Raw genomic sequence first — 14,692 nt, 5'->3', positions numbered from 1 at the left:
GTCCTACAGGAGCAAGGAAGAAAGGCTGGGTTCCCTGAGACGTGAATCTACTGGCCAGTGCGGGTCTGGGAAGATGAGGCCCCCACTCCCGCCCACCGAGGCTGCGATGCCAACCCAGCAATGGTCAGTACTCACCCCCGGCAAACCCCCTTCCTCCTGTTAGTCACAGGAGGCCCGACAATGTGCCTGGTCCTTTCCTAGGCCTGAGACAACAAAGAGAAGGAACCGGGTGGCTCATCTGCCCAGAGCAAATGGGTTCCTGGGGGAGCTGGACAAGGATGCCCAGTGACCCAACGCTACTTAATCACGCATGGACGGCACCAGGACAGAGCCGGGCAGGAACCCGGCCCAGGGGTCCTGCTTGAGGTGCTGAGATTCATCCAAGAGGCTGTGTAGCCAGGCCGGTACACGTTTCCTGGATTCTCTTCTCTGTTGGTGCCTGGGTTGGGGGTTGCATTCAATTCCTGGAGCTGCTATAACAAAGCACCGAAAACTCTGATGTCTTAAAGTGACAGGAATTTACTCTCACAATTCTAGAGGCCAGAAGTCCAAAGTCAAGGTCTCAGGGGAGGATCTGTCCTCACCTCTCCCAGCTTCTGGTGGCCCCAGTTTCCTTGGCATGTGGCTGCATCACTCCAGTCTCTGCCTCCACCTCCACACCGTCTCCCTTCTGTGTGTCTGTGATCAACTATCCCTCCCCTTTCAAGGACACCAGTCCCACTGGGTGAGGAGCCACCCGCCTCTAGTATGACTTCATCCTACTACCTCAGCAAATTCCTAAATAGGTTCCGCATGACCCCATCTCCAGATGAGGTCACACACTGAGATTCTGGGCATTAGGACTTCGAAGAATCATTTGGTGGGGACACGATTCGACCCGTAACCAAGGACTACCTTCCAGCCTCTTCCCCTGGCTCCTCCTTCAGCTCCTCCAGCCCCTGGACCTGGCGTGTGTTCAGCTCCCTGGTGAAGGGCCCGGCCATGCAGGTCACCCTCATCACCATGGTCAGAGCGGACAAGAACCAACACAGGTTCCAGTCCATCCTTGTGGGCTCCACAGGGCACAGCCTAGCTGGAGCAGCCATGGGCCTTCCTGACACAGTGCAGGCAGTGACCTTGACACCCTGAGGTCTCTGCAAGCCACCCAGGGCCCAAGCCACTCCCCACCTCCTCCAAGCCATCCCCAGGGCCAGTGCCTTCCTCCAGTCCACTCCCTCAGGTTAACTCCACCCCAACCTCCCTGTCAGTGGCCAGGAAACAGCCCGGGCCCCTCTCTTCCTCCAGGAATTCCTGAGGGCAGCTGTGTCTCCACCTTCACCACCTGGTCTCCCCCCAGTCAGCCCTGGGCTATCTTCCCACAGAAGTAAGTCTGTCTCCTCTCTGATAAGCACTGGGAGAAGTCTGGGCATCCAGGAGGCAAGGTGCTGATCAAATTAGCCAAGTAAAGCAATCGACACGCAGGTGTGAGTGAGGGAGAAGCCTCACCTGGAGGGGGATGTCCGCAGGCCACAAAGGGAGGCTGAGGAGTCCAGACCAGTGTGCAGGGCAGGGGACAGCAGAGGGGGAGGGGATAGCGGGATAGCACAGGGGCCGCCCCAGGAGTGCTAAAAGCTCCCAGAAAGACTTCATTTGGCTGTTTTCTGGAAGGGAGGGGTCAAAGCCATCTTGCTTCTTCATCTTTGCAGGAATTCTCTGCCCCCTACACCTTCTGCCTCAGGGACAGCAGAGCCTTGTCCAGGGGTGGATGAAACCCTGCCCAGCTCTGGGCTCAAATCATTCCCAGTCTCCCCAAGAGACGTCCAAAGGCACGTCCCTGCCCTCCACCAACCACACGAATACATCAACAACAGGCGCAGGGAATGACTGGGGAGAGGGGACACCTGAGGGGTCCAGGAAACCCTTGGGTGGCTGTGGACTTTTAAGACCATTTTCGTATAAATTTTCTTTAATTTGAAAATTAGGCAGGTATCATAATCCCCAGTCCTTCTGGGCCAGCTGGGCGACCTTAGGCAGCCACTTAACGTCTGTGCCCTGCTCGCCCACAAGTAAAGTGGCGGAATGACAGTTCCTGCTTTGTGATGGTTGTGAAGAGGACAAGACGCCTGGGGAGCACTGACGAAGCCCGGGGTGAACGTGAGTGGTGGTCCTCAATGCCTGACGGCAGGACCGTACTTGGGTCAATGCTGGTCAGTACTGGGATGTGGGTCAGAATCTAAAACACACTTCTTACCAGCTGTGTGAGCTCAGATAACCTCTCTGTGACTCAGTTTCCACACCTGTAAATAGGACTAACAGTGACTGTTTCAAAGATGGCTGTAAGCATTCAGTTAATTAATAAATGAATAGCACCTTGGACAATGTCTGGGACCTAATAAGTGTTTGATTAATGTTACGATGGTTATTTAACCCAATGATTCTATTTTGCTGATTCTAATTCCAATTTTCAGTTTTAGGATGCCTCGTGTCGCACAACGTCTGCATAAGGCTGTTTGCTGCAGCAGGAGCTAACAGCAAAGAACTAGAAACCACCTAAATATCTCCCCAAAGGGGAGGAAACAATGAATACAGGTACCACCCACACCGCGGGTTACCTGCAGCTGGTGAAAAAGACTGACTTGACCTGGGATGATGTCTAAGATGTCCCTGAAGTTAAAAACGGAGGTCACTAAACAATATGCACAGTGTTATCCCATTTCTATTTTAAAAATATTTTCGGTATATGCGAAACCATTCTAAGAGAATTTTCACAAACTGCTACTTTCTGGGGAAAGGGACTTACTATGACATTCATGTTTCAATATTTTTACGATGAGACGATATGGCTTTTGTAATCTAAAAGCAGTAATACAACAATCAAGACAGACTGAAATGAAAACAGCCACAGTCACACTCCTCAGAGGAGGGCAGACACACTGAGCTTCCCAGAGGCGCTGGGAACAGACCGGATTGAGTCTGACTCGGGGAAAGGGGAGAGCCCGGCTCCAGGGGTCAAATTCCACTGCAGTGACCTGGAAAGGGCTGTCACATACTTTGCAAGAGGAACCTCAGTGCATCAAGTGTGACTTGGACCAAGGTGACCCTCAGGCCGGGCTGGGGAACACTTTGCTATTCGGGGGTGCAGGAATGGGACCTGCAGTGTCCTGGGTCAGCTCACTCTGGCCACCTGGAGTGACCTACTGGCAGCTCAGACCAGGGAGACCTCGGGCTCGGAGCTGGCAGACGAGGTTCCTCCACCTTGGGACATGGCAGCTTCAAGGGGAGAGGAAAGAGCAGACAGAGGGACAATGGGTCCAGGTGATCATAGTGCTCCTTTCCTTTCCATCTCCCTTGGGCACTCCTTCCTTCCCAATCATTCAGAATCCATGAGACCCCACAGAGCTGCCCAGGCCATCAGCATAAGCAGAGCGAGTGCTAATGCGGGCTGTCTACGGGCAAGCACTGTGCACCAAGCACTTTGAAAGGCTCATTTTACTTCATTTCCTGAACAAGTCTGTGGGTTAGGTGAGTATCTCCTTTTATACAGTCAAGAACCTGAGGCTCATATACGAATAATTTATCCCATACCACACAAATCATAAATGGTGGAATGTATACATTTGTAATGTGTACATCTTTTTGTACATATTATAATTTTTACAAATTGTAAATGCTGGAATTTTAACTCATTGTATGTCAAAACCATCACACACACACACACACACACACACACACACACACATCCTCGATAAATAAGCCAACCACCACCCAAGAATGAATTGCTGGGAAGTTCTTGAGAGATTCACTTCACTGTCCAATACCAATTGGGCATCTTCTACGTACAACACACTGTTCAACTGTCCCAGTCCTGAGATGCCTGCTGGTACCTTGAACAGTGCCTGGCCCTTAAAAGGCCCTCAACGAGTGTTTTTGAATGAGTGAATGAATGAATGAGTGAGTGACTGAATAAATGTGAATGACAATTTTTGGCACATACTTTTAACATTGAAAAGCTACCCTAAAATTCCTGGGTCAGAAATCTGGTAGATGCATGCTTTGGATGAGTTGAGAAAGAGAGAGACTTGCCCTAGAAGACTATAACAACACACAGTTCAAAACTTTAAATGAGTGAATAAAAATAACTCCCCACCCTAATCTTATAAAACCTCAATCTATTAAATTGCATGTCAGTATTTATCTAAAACTTTTCACCGTAACTTTTAAAACTGGACTTCCTTATACTAATGTCTGCAACGTACTTTGAAATAATTCCAAAAAATCAGATGGGAGGATGGGTGGAGAGAGGGATGGAGGGATGGCCAGATAATGAGAAAAAGCAAGTTTAGCAAAATGTTAATTATGGAACTTGGGCCATGGGGATATGGGTGTTCACTGTACAATTTTTTCCATTTTTCTGTATCTTTGAAAAATTTCATATGAAAAGGAAACTTGGACTTCCCTGGGGAGCAGCATCTCAAGGGAGTGTCCCTGTAATTACTCATGCTGATGTCTATCTCTTAATGAGCTAACTGATTATAACGTCTATTTTTTATCTTGTGACTCAAAAGAGCACGTGAAATGAAAATCTTGAAGAAAATCCATCTGGCAGGGTAAACCCAAATCCAGACTTTCATGTGAAGAAATCAACTGTTCAGCTGGCGGAGACTTGGTCAACTCTTTGCACTTCACTGAAGGTTGGGAGGAGGGATGACTGAATAGTGGAGACGCTGGCTTAGGTCACTTTGCCTGTCTCAGCGCTGTATCAGCCTCGGGATGCTCCCTGGGGACCCCAGGGCCGGGAAAGGCTTTGAGAGGCTCTCAGCAGAGAGACCGTTCCTTGCCTTGGGGCCAGTGACTGGGAGCAAGAGGACACATGAAAACATTTTCTGTTTTTAAAAGTCCTTTAAAGGACCTTGTACCTCTCATGTCCCAAGACTAGAAATCTTCAGCCAAGTTCATCCTTTTGCCTCTCCTAAAGCTGAGCACGCGCCTCCCCCATGGTCCAGCCACTCTCTTCATGGCACGTGCAGGAGAATGTGGGTATGTTCCCACAAAAGACAAGCCTAGGCCGACTTAGAGCAGCTTTGTTCCTAAGAGCCAAGAACTGGAAACAACCCAAATGTCTGTCAAAATTGGAAAGGATAAGTAACTTACAGCATGTTCATACAGTAGAATGCTACACAGTAATAAAAAAATAAACTAAGACACAACACGGATGAATCCCACAGACATTATGCTGAGAAACAGAAGCCAGGCACAGAAGAGAGCATGCTGTGAGATTCCATTTACAGAAAGTCCCAAAGCTAACCTATGGTGGGAACGCTGGGGGACGGGAGAGCTACCCACCGGGAAGAGGTCTAGGAAGCACTCCAGGGTGATGGAAATGGTCCACGTATATAGAAAGAGTTATCGAGCTGTACACTAACAATGTGTGTACGATGTAAAAGTTGTAACTCAACTAAAACGAAAATCGTTCAGAACAGTTTGGCAATTCCTCAAAAAGTTAAACATAGAGCTACCATGTGACCGAGTAATTCCATTCCTAGGTCTGTATAGGAAAGAGTGGAAAGCAAGTTTAATTCCGGATCCAAACAAATACTGAACACAAAGGTTCAGAGCAGCACTATTTCCAGTAGCCAAAAGGTGGAAATAACCCAAATGTCCATCAACCGATGAACAGACAAGCAAATCGTGGAAGAGCCACACAGTGGAATATTACTCAGCTGTAAGTAGGAATGAAGCACTGATACAGGTTACAATATGGATGAACCTTGAAAACAGTATGCTGAATGAGAGAAGCCAGACACAAAAGGCCACATATTATATGATTCCACTTACATGAAATATTCAGAGCTGGCAAATCTATAGAGACGGAAAGTAGATTTCTAGTTGCCAGAGGCTGAGGGGGAGGATAAACAGGGAGTGACTGCCTAACGGTACAGGGCTTCTTTTTTTTTGGAGGGGGAGGTAATTAGGTTTCTTTCTTTCTTTCTTAATGGAAGTACTGGGGATTGAACCCAGGGCCTGTGCATGCTAAGCGGGCACTCTACCACTGAGTTAGATCCTCCCCCTCGATGTGCGGTTTCTGTTTACAGTGATGAAAGATTTTGGAACTTAACAGTGGTGATGGAGGCACAATGCTGTGACTGTATTAAAGGCCACTGAATTGTTCACTTTAAAAGTTAATTATATTATATGAATTTCACCTCAATTTTTAAAAAAACTAAACAAACAAAAAACCTAGTTTAAAAAATCTCTCTGGAACTTATAATGCTGAAGACCCCATCCACTGCATCTCTGGAGTCCAGGACAGCCAGACTGTCCCCTAGTGACTGTCAAGACACTGCATCATCCACAGAGCCCCAACTCACTAGTGGCCCTGGGATCAGGGCCCCTGTTGTATGAAAACTCCTTCAGCCGTGAGGAACACGAGCACTGATGGCCTGGGAGGCGCTGGGAGATGCAGCCAGTGGGCAGAGCATTGCAGCCGCAGTGTGTGGTCTCCTCCGGAGCCTACAGATCCCAGCTCTGCAGCTCTCGCTGGGTGATCAAGGGCAAGGGCCTTCCTTATTCTAAGCCTCCTTCTCCCCTTCTGTACAATGGGAATAAGAACACCATTTACCTCACTGAGTCCCAGGAGAATGAGGCGGGCTAGTACAAGAAAGGCACTTGGAACGTGACTGGCCCATCGTGAGCTTGCAATCGATGGACGCAGGCTAGGTTGATCAGAGGCAATGCCGCTCGGTCCTAATGTTTCTGTTGGAACTCTTGTGAGGGGGGTGCTTCTACCCACTGGACTTGCTGAGAGCACTGGACGGGAGCCTGGGGCTGCTGATCACAGTCTCTCTTGGAGAGTGCCTGCCTGAAAAAGGAGACAACAAAGAGAGCAGTGTTGCTGGAGCACCTGGATACAGCCTTGCCTGAAGCCACTGACTCTGCACTTTCAAGTTATGTGAGCCAACATTTATTTTTCTGTCAAGCTGGTTTGATTAGGTTTTCCATCACTTGCAACTCAGACAGTCCTGCTGATCTCCAGGCAGAACACACAGAACTGCTTTTGAAGTTGCTTCGGTGCCACACCCCTGCCATCTGCCCTCGGAGTTCTGTAGCTGGCTGCAAGCTGACACTCTTGCCCAACAGGCTCGGCTCCTCAGGGAGGCTTGCGGCAAGTCATCAAGGCCATCCAACCTCACTCCCTAACACCTGAAACCCTTTCTTCCCCTGATCCTCCTGTCCCCTTTTCCTCCTCAGAGGCTGTCTTCTCTCCTGTTTTCTTAGGAGGAAGAATTGGGGACCAATCAAGGCTGAGTACAGAATTTGGAATTGTATACGAGCCCAGGCATCAGACATCAAATTACGTGACCAAGGCGGATTACTTAACTTCTCTGATACTTGGTTTGCTTTTCTGTAAAATGGGGATAATAATTCTTACCCACGAGCCTTACAAATATGCCGTGCACAATGCACGGCCCATAGGAAGTTCTCGTCAATGGTATTATTATTAACCTTTACTATTATTAACCTTTACTGCCTCTCCCCAGTCCTTGGCCCATTAGTGCACACAGCCATTGGTGACTTTGAGGACTGAAGAGACCAGCCCTTGGCCATCTCCCTGGCGGTCTCCGTGAAGTCATCAGCAGACACAGCTAGCTGGTGACTTAACTCATCAAACGAGGCCCACCCCCAGTGAGATGCCTGCCTGCTCAGCCAGGTTTTAAGAATACAAACACCACCATCGGCAAGATTCAAAGGCCAGGGCCAGGCAATGACTACCCCTCACGGGCCCTTAGTCTAAGGCAGGTTCCAGCTTGCTCTGCGGGGCCTGGAGCTGCTCTCAGGTGAGGCCGTAGCAACAGCCTCGCCTTGCAGGGAGCACTTCATCTCGGCTTAAAGAATAAGAAGCCCATGAGAACTCTGCCACCTGTCCTTGTAGGCCTGGGGTCCGCGCTTTTACAACAGAAATGGAACACAGTTGGTGAATGGACTTCGGCTAGAGGATACTAGGAAACGCCATGACTGAACTCAGCCTGTGAACCGACTGGAGCAGCACTCCACCCTCGACCACCCCTGGGGATGCTCCCGGGTTGTGATATGTGTCACTGGAGCTTCTTCCACTCACAGAGCACTCCTCAAACATCCTGCTCTTTGTGTATGATGCTTACCACCACATGACACTGAGGTCACACCCCAAGTGTCCTTGCATAACTGGGATTCTCTTGAAATGACACAGATCAGTCCAAGGCATTCTGGAAGTCACGGTATACAGTTTTGTGAGCTGGGTGTAGGCTTTGGAGCCAGGGCTTCTGTAAGGGTTGGGATCGGAGTGGTGGAAATGAATTCCGTTGTCTGCATCTGACTTTTCTTGAGTGTGGTGCGATGCACAGCAGAGCTTTTTGGGCAGCTGTCTCCTCGCCACCAACACACACACACTAAACTGCAAGCTCCTGAGGGGCAGGGTGGGTCTTGGCTCTGCTCACAAGCTTGCTTAGTTTCCTAATCTGCTAAATGGGGACTCTAGTGATTCCTGCTTAGTAGGGCTGCTTGCTGTAGGGATTAGGGACAGCTGCCTTTGCTGAGCCTGTATCCGGCACAGGGCAGCTTTCTAAGTGTGTTACACCCATTACCTCAAATCATGCAAAACGGGGTGGGTACTTTAGATGGCAGGTAGCTGGACAAGGAGAAAGAGCGCGCAGATCCACGTGCGGTTATCCCCTGACACTGAGTCATGGGCACATGAGCAGCGTCCTGAGGGCTGACGGGACTCAGCTGCTGCCTCCTAGCCTCTCTCCCTTCTTTGAAGCCCCCGGGAGCTCAGTGGTGACGTCATTAATCCAGTCCTAGTGTTCTGGAGGGAAGCCACTGCGCAGTGTCCAGGTTGAAGGTAGCCAAGGAAATCCAGGAAGAGAGCCAGGGATGGAATTTAAAGCCAACAGAAGCAGCAGTTTCTGACCCAGGGTTCCCCACCATCTGTGGAAGCTGGTGATGGTAAGATGGTCAAAGAAGACACCAGGGGTCCCCTCCCTCAGATCAGCACCTCGCTCTCCCCCTCGTGGGCCATCAGACCCCCAAAGAGGATAGAGGCCACCAACTCTGCCACTCCACGTCCCGGAGATGGGGCTCTTGCAAGCTGACACTGAGAGTGGCCTCAGAAGAAGGGGAGAAATGACAGAAAAGTGGGGGGAAAGCCCAAAGTAATCAAAAATGATCCAAACTTCCCCAGCGAAGTTAGATTTGGAGCGCAAATAACAGGCCCCTCTTCGCCTGCCCAGCCCTGCAGACCAAGTGTCAGCTGTGATGACACATCATGTTTGTCCTTTGCCTCTGGCAGCTGAGTATGTGACTTGCTTGGCCCACCCCAAAAGAATCCATCTTGACAAGAACATTCTAATTCTATTAGGGAGGCATTTGAGCCAGGCGTTCTTGGCTCTTCCCTGCCTCTCCGGGGAGCACGTGAGGATCAGCCATAACCCAGGGAGGAGAAGAGGCTTGACTGGAGGCCCTGAGCCGGGATCTCCAGGAGCGGAGGGACACTCCTCTCTGCAGGGTTTGTTGATCGCACAAAAGTGCTTCTACCTGGGACAGGAAACGGCAGGACTCCTGTCCCAGGAGACTCTTCAGCACTGTGGACAAGCTCTGGAGTTTGGGACATGGGCCTGGATTCGAGTCCCAGTTCCACCACTTCCCTGCTGGGAGCCCTGCGGCAAGTTCCTTAACCTCTCTGAGCCTCAGTTTCCTGATCTGTAAAATGAACAGAGTAACAGCACCAGCCCCGAATGACCCTGACGAGGACTCAGTGAGACAGTGCACACAGGACACACAGCAGCGCCTTAAGCGCGGTCGGTGCTCGGCGAGCGGCCCCAGGCCCCGCTGGCTTTCCTGCAGCTGCAGGGCTGCCGTCTGTCCCGCGCTGTCAGGCACCGCGGGCTGCGCTAAACGCTTTACACGTCGTTTCCCCCCTTAATCTTCACAGCAAGCCTATGACCCAGGGACCGTTGTTGCATTGGTCAGAATACGGCTGACAGTAGGTCACAGCAGGTCACAACTCAGCCGACTGAAAGAGGCTTGCACAAGGAGGAAAGTGGATTTTCTCTCAGCACGTGATGTCCACTGGCATGGCTGTCCCAGGTGGGGCCGGTGCCCCCATGGACTCTTTGAGGACCCAGGCTCTCTCCATCTTCTTGGGCCCCATCGACTGCAGACTGGTTGCCCCCTCGCGGTCATGACACACTGCTATAGCTCCAGGTGTCACACGCAGATGGGACAACACCCTGACAAATGATGTCTGTTTCGTCCGTCTCTCTTTGTCAGGGAGGGAAGCCTTTCCCTTAAGCCGGTGGCAGCCAGGCCCTCGGGTGTCATCTGCCAGGACTAGGGCACAGCCCTGCACTTAACCCCGTGGTTCACTGGCAAGGAATGAGCCAGAGTGTTCATCTCCCACCGCGGGAGCTGGGCTTTGCCAGTGAGAAAAGGAATTCGGAGAGGGAGACAGTTGACTGTGTCTTCTCAAATGCTTACCCATTCTTTACAAGGAGTAAACCGAGGCACAGAAGATGAAGCAGCCTGCCTGACGTCACACTGCTGGCAGGTAGCAGAGCTCGGGTGACTCCAGACCCACAGCCCAGCTGCTAGGCTCCCTTACCTTTCCCACCTAGAGTATTTAAGAAATCCTTCCCCATCTGAAGTCATTTTTGCCTATGTTTTCATTTTTAAAGCTTTGTTTTTCATACGTAGGTCTTTAATCCACCTTGAATTGAATTTTGAGTATGAAACTCAGTAGAAATTTTTAAAATTTTTAACGTGGAAAAAATGGTTGTCATAGCACTATTTATTTTTTTTTAGTAGCCCATCCTTTCCCCTCATTTTCAAGGTCACCTGAGTCATGGAGCATGTTTCCACTCTGTTTCACTCTGTTTATCCATCACTGTTTCACTATTAGCCTCTCTCAATGACTAGAGCTTTATAACAAGTCGTGATGTCTGGTAAGGTCAACGGCCCCAACTTCTTCCGATTTATCTAAATTATTCTTGCCCTTTGTTTCTCCATACAAGTTTTAGAATCAATGTGTTAAGCTCCACTGAGATGGTGAAATCCAAAAATATTAACTGGCGTTTCATTGGACCTCAGTTAACTTGGACAGTTTTATTTTTATAATATTGAGTCTTGCATCCACAAACATGTCACACATGTCCATTTATTCTGGTCTTCTCTCATGACCTTAAATAATGTTTTGTAATTTTTCTCTGTAAAGGCCTCATCAATATTTTCTTAATTATATTCCAAAAACCCACACTGGAGTGAAAAGGACCTTACAGGTGAGCTGATTCAATGCCCCACTTACAGGTCAGAGACTGAGTAGGTGGCTGGGTCTCTGGAGGGGATTCCAGGTGAGTACCCACAGGAATGGTGATGAACTGGGAGCTGGAGGAATGAGGAGCCGCAAGAGACAGGGCGGGCAGGGGGATAAGGAAGGCTCATAGTGGAGACTGTCCCCAAGAACGGACAACACCAACCAGAAGAGGAAGGTGGCATTCTGCATGAGGATGAAAAAGCATGATGTGGGAGACTGCAGACCATGGCTGGAGCAAAATAAATGGGTGGGATTCACAAATTCTAGGGAGGCAAGGCTGATGCTACAGCTGACAAATTCCAGGATCTTGAAGGGACCCAGAATAGAACCTTTAGCCAAGAAGATGCGTTTACAATCAAACTGATGAAAATGGACACAGAAAAGATGCGACCAGAGTTTTGAGCACGTACTTATGCTGATCTACATTTTCATCACAACTGAAAGATGATACTAATAATAATAGTAATAGTAATAATAGTGGTGGTAACAATGATGATTCATTTTTACTGAGCACTTACTATGTGCTAGGCCCCGTTCTAAGCAATTTACATGTATTAATTCATTTAATCCTCCTAACAACCTATGAGGAAAGTACTGTGCCATCCCTATCTTAAAGATAGAGAAAGTGAGACCCAGAGAGATCGATAATTTGCCCAAGGTCACACAGCTAGTAACTGGTAGAACTCAAGTGTGAACCCAGGAATTCTGGCCACAGACCATATGCCATTAGCCACGACAAAAACCAAGGTGAGCTGTGCCTGCAGCTGGGCAGTGGGGCTGCTCTCAAGGAGGCTCTCTTGCTCCTAGTCCTGACTGCTGAGCCTCGAACCAATCTCTTGAAAGAGACGTCAAATCAATTCCCTATCAAATGTGGTAGAAAGAGAAAACATTGGTCACCATCCCTGTGATTGTGGGACAATCACCTGAGAGGTTCCCCAACCACAGATTTGGTGACTGCTCCTCCCTGCCTGCCTCCCTGCTGTTTTCCTTCCAGAATTTACCTTGTCTAGACAACATGCTAATGAGTTAACTGAGAAGGTCTGCATTGCTGGTAGTGTTTCTTAATGAAATCCACTTGCTTGATAGGAAAGCTGGACTGGCAATGCTCCTGAGTGACAGGACCGTACAGGGAGGCCGAGCGGTACCAGGACGGCTTAGTTCAAGGTTGTGCAGCCCCCAGCACCGCCTCCACACGTAGGACTAATAAAGCACACGGGCACGGTTTTCAAGGCACTTAAAAGAGACAAGAGGAGAGAGGACAGGGCCTCACCTGTGGCTCCTGCCACAGCAGGGGTGAGAGGACGAATCCCACTAAAGCCACAAAGTAAGGCGGCCCCAAACTTCGTTTAAAGACGGGGGAGGCTGGGCACCGGCACAGGGTGAGTGAAGAGAAATCAGCGATGCCCTTACAGTGAGACCGTCATCAAACCTACAAGACCCATTTCCTCTACTTAGATCCAGCAGCAAAGCAAGAGTGCCAAAAAACACCAGGAATAAGGATTTCCGCTTTAAAAACGCCAAACTCTCTGAAGCCAGGTTGGGGGAGGAGGGAAACAAAGTCACAGAAATACAAAGATCCTTGCTGACTTTCATCGTGTGAGACTCATGTCTCTTTCCCTTTTTCCTAGTGACAAAAAAAAAATCCCTGCCTTACCAAACAATGCAAACATTTCAGACATACACAATACAGAAGGTGCAGTCTCCCAAAATACAATCTACTAAAGTGGGACCATGTGTCACAACCAGCCTTTTCACCCAATGAACCCAGGAAGTACACACTTTGTTCCTGGTATCAGCTTGTAGAGTTTTCCACTGTATATAAGGAAAACATTGAGTCAGACTTGCATTAGAGAATACTTGGGTGACTGCAAGGTTTTTTGCATTTCCCAACAGTGAGGCAATGAAAAGCACTGCTGCTTTCTATAGACACCGAATGTTTCAGCAGAGACACTTGATGCCCAGCCAGGCCTGAGATGTAACGATGGCTGCCATTTACTGAGCACTTACTGTATGTGTCTAAATACTGGGAGCGCATTTTATCCTCACAACCCTCTGAGCTCGGCATGATGCTTATCCCCATGTGACAGATGAGCAAACTGAGGCGCAGGGAGAGGCCAAGACACTTGCTCTGAGTTGCAGAGCTGTAAGTGGTGGGGCTGGGACTGAAACGCTGCACATACGTACTTAACCCATATAATGATTGCAACCATGTGGCCTGTGGCATGAGAGAGGGTAAGGCCGGGGTGGGGAGTGAGAGGCGACGCCCGAGGGGAGCTTACTCACAGATACAGGCAGGTATGCAAGCATGCGTGGGAAGAAGACATGAAAATGACTCTGCTTTTCTGGGCTAGAAAGATAGAACTGCCCCTGCAAAACACTGATGCAACGTCCTGCTTTACATTTCTGCCTCAGGGCTGCAGAAAGTCTGATGAGGAAAGCTGCTCCAGATGATTGCCGAGGGCCGCAGGCGCAGCTCCGACGGAAATAAACGCGTCTTTCTTGGTGCCCCGGGTGTACAGGTCAGCTGGGAGGCAGGACCGCGGTGCGTTAGGTCTCCAGCCTCCACATCTGGATGGCTGGAGCCAAAGTCCCTGCACTCCTTCAGGACGAGCAGTGCCCTGGAAAGTTCTATCACTGCGTGGTGGGGATTCCAACACTTGCTCCTGCAATTTTTGTGAGCATGAAGTAGGATATGCCCCCCTTACCACAGTATGTGGCATACAATAATCGGTGATACTTTTATAGCTTTTTGCCATTGTTACTTTATCTTCTGTACCTGCTCCCAGGCCCTGTCCCCACGCGTGATGGACACTCAATTGCTGGGCCTGGATGTTGTGATTCTGCCCCCGGTCATAAATGGCTGGGCCCAGCAGGAACTTTCAGGGGTCAGCGGGCTGGTTCTGCCCACGAAATGGCTGTGTGACCTCAGGCAAGGGTCTCAACTCCTCTGAGCTTCAGTTTCCTTGTATGGAAAACAGCAGTCATAATAGACCTACACCCCCTTAGGACTGAAATGAGAGCCAGCGAGTCTGTGCATGAGCAGCGTCGGGCACGTGGTAAGCACCTTAGATATCAACTGTTCGTATTACTGTCAATCTGTTTGAATAAAATCTGAGTGCCTTCTGTACACCAGGCAATGCTGCAGGTCCAGCAGCGAACAAAACCAGACAAACCTGCCCTTGTGGGGCTTAGACGCTAGGGAAAGTGGCAAACAATAAACAGGTAAACACGGTACAGCATAGGGCAGGGAGTGGAGCAGTAGAGCAGGGTGGGGGCCCGCGGATGCAGGGTGATTAAGAAAAGGGGTAACACTCAGAGCTGCTTCCAGACACCCGTGACTTGCTTTTGCCAACGAAAAGTGAATGGAAG

At 49.6% G+C, this 14,692-nt stretch overlaps 1 long non-coding RNA gene across 1 annotated transcript in view; it reads right to left on the bottom strand.

The window, feature by feature from the left end:
* Positions 1–6,604: 6,604 nt before the first annotated feature.
* LOC135323410 (uncharacterized) overlaps positions 6,605–14,692 on the bottom strand; it is a 35,267-nt gene continuing 27,179 nt past the window's right edge. The window contains exon 3 of the long non-coding RNA XR_010385003.1: positions 6,605–6,838. This is a non-coding gene — a long non-coding RNA (uncharacterized LOC135323410). The remainder of the gene's footprint in view (positions 6,839–14,692) is intronic.

The sequence above is a fragment of the Camelus dromedarius genome, chromosome 18, assembly GCF_036321535.1.
Source record: "Camelus dromedarius isolate mCamDro1 chromosome 18, mCamDro1.pat, whole genome shotgun sequence".
Classification (NCBI taxonomy): domain Eukaryota; kingdom Metazoa; phylum Chordata; class Mammalia; order Artiodactyla; family Camelidae; genus Camelus; species Camelus dromedarius.
The sequence above is the reverse complement of the archived record's forward strand: the minus strand, read 5'-3'. Positions and strand labels throughout refer to the sequence as shown.